This window comes from Lactuca virosa, chromosome 5 (genome assembly GCF_052849685.1).
Source record: "Lactuca virosa cultivar CGN04683 chromosome 5, Lactuca_virosa_CGN04683_v6, whole genome shotgun sequence".
NCBI classification, from domain to species: domain Eukaryota; kingdom Viridiplantae; phylum Streptophyta; class Magnoliopsida; order Asterales; family Asteraceae; genus Lactuca; species Lactuca virosa.
The window spans coordinates 317,276,929-317,279,221 of NC_136430.1; positions in this window are offsets into that span (position 1 = coordinate 317,276,929).

Genomic DNA, 2,293 nt, shown 5'->3' on the forward strand with positions numbered 1-2,293 from the left:
AGGCGAACGGCCCTTTCGTAACAAAGTATATCGGCATGGTGAAGGCTTAACCAGTCCATACCGATGATGACATCAAAACTTCTTATAGTAATTGGCATAAGATCGATTTGGAACGAGTGTTCGTTTAAATTTAACGTACAGCCTATGTACATATCGTTTGCGCTTTCCGTTTTACCGTTTTCCATTTCTACTGTGAATATTTTATTGAGTGCTTGGGGTTTTTGATTAAGTAAATGTTTGAATTTATGATTCACGAAACTTCTCTCCGCACCACACTCAAAGAGTATGCATGCATAAATGTCGTTGAGGAGAAACGTACCCGTAACCACTGTGGGATCGGCTATTGCCTCATTCTGCCCTATTGCCAGCACTCTTCCTACACCGCCAGCATTCTTTGCCTTAGGGCAATCCCTCTTGAAGTGCCCAGTTTCCCCACACCCAAAACATGCATGGCTTACTCCAGTACCAGGAACTTGGGTGATTGGGCGCGCTGGTGCCTTACAGAAACGGGCAGTGTGCCCTTTCCTGTCGCAGTTTTTACAGTGCATCTCCCGGCAATTACCGTGGTGATGGTAATTGCATTTGTTGCACTTTGGTAGGTTCCCAGCATATTGTTTTGTCGGCACAGGGGTAGCAGGAACAGCAGTGGGGGCAGTAGCGGCATGGACTGCCACTATTTGTTTCTTTGAAGGTTCTTGCGAAGTTTGACCTTTCCTCTTGTTCCAAAACTTCTTCTTGTTGTTGTTGTTGGCATTGCGGTCATTGTTGTTGCTTCCTTTGGTTGGTTCCGGGACGACAGTCGTGACACTTTGGCAGATCCCATGATCAACGAGAGATTGTGCCGGTTCTTTGGCTCTGTCGAACGTCGTGGGTTTGGAAGCTAGCACACTTCCTCGAAGTTGGGGCGACAGCCCCCATATATACCTTTCCACCTTTTGGCTTTCCAGAATCATCATTCCTGTGCAAAGTATTGTCAAATCACTGAACCTATTTGTATAGCTTGTGATGTCCGAGCCTACCATCGTAAGGCCCCAAAGCTCCTGCTCGAGCTTCTGAATCTCGCCCCTTGGGCAGTACTCTCGTAGTAGCATCCGTTTCAGGTTCTCCCAACCTATTGAGTTTGCCACCACCAGAGTTAGTGACTTGACGTGGCCATTCCACCACGTTAGGGCTCGCTCGGAGAAAGTACAGGCGGTAAATTTTACTTTGCTTTCCTCGAGGCATGAGCATATCTCGAACACAACTTCTGATTTCTCTATCCATTGGGATAGAGCCATCACTCCCCCAGTTCCATTAAAGGGGATGGGTTTGCTGTTGGAGAAGTCCTTATAGGTACATTCCCCGGAACGACCTTGGTTTTGGCCATTGGTAGAGCTATTTATTCCTCCTCCTGATCCGTTGTTACTCATTTGTGCCATTGCTGCGGTTACGGCAGCTGTTACAGCAGCCTGAAAGGTAGCAGCATCCATTGATGGAGGGGGTGGTAGAGGTGGTGCTGGTGCTCCGTTTGTATTGAAACGTCGGGGATTTCTCCTTGGTGGCATGATTCTGCCACAAGTTAAGAGACGAATTCTTGATAAGTCATTAGAAATGATTATGGAAGGTTTTAGTATTATCAGTTTTAGTTCTGGTTTTCGCATGTAAATGGAAACTTTCAAAAAGGAGTGTATGATACTTTTAAGAATTTAATGGAATACTCAAGGAAATAATAAATGCGTGTCAATTTCATTGATATTAGTACATGATACAACGATCAGGAAAATTTGACCTTATATAGGTCTAGGGTACATCAATGAAAATGGGAAAATTTGACCGCATTCGGACCCCCAAACTGCGTTCTCACAATTCGTCGGGTTTACATTCTTAAAGGAAAGAGTAGCACCAACACTTATTTGATAGGTATATACATAGCGCCAGAAGTACGCGCTCTACTCTGAGCGGGTGGCACGCTGCGGACCATGGTATGTAGTTGTGGAAACCTTAGCTCGGGCTACTTGACGTTCAGCCTCGATGACGCGCCTCTCCATTGCGGCTTGGCTCCTACGGAGCTCCCTCATTTCGGTTCTAGTAGCAGTGATGTCCTTCTGCAGGGAAAATGTGTGCTCTATTGTTCGCTCATGCTCTTCGTCCAGACGACGAAGACGTACCGCGGTGACAGCAGTGGTGGCCCCAATGTCCAAGAGTTGGTTGACATTTGCACTTGCTTGCTCGCCTTGGTTGGCAATGCGTCAGACCATGACAGGGAGTGCCCTGTCAGCCGAACCCCCGTTGCGGAGGTTATAAAAGCCTCGTG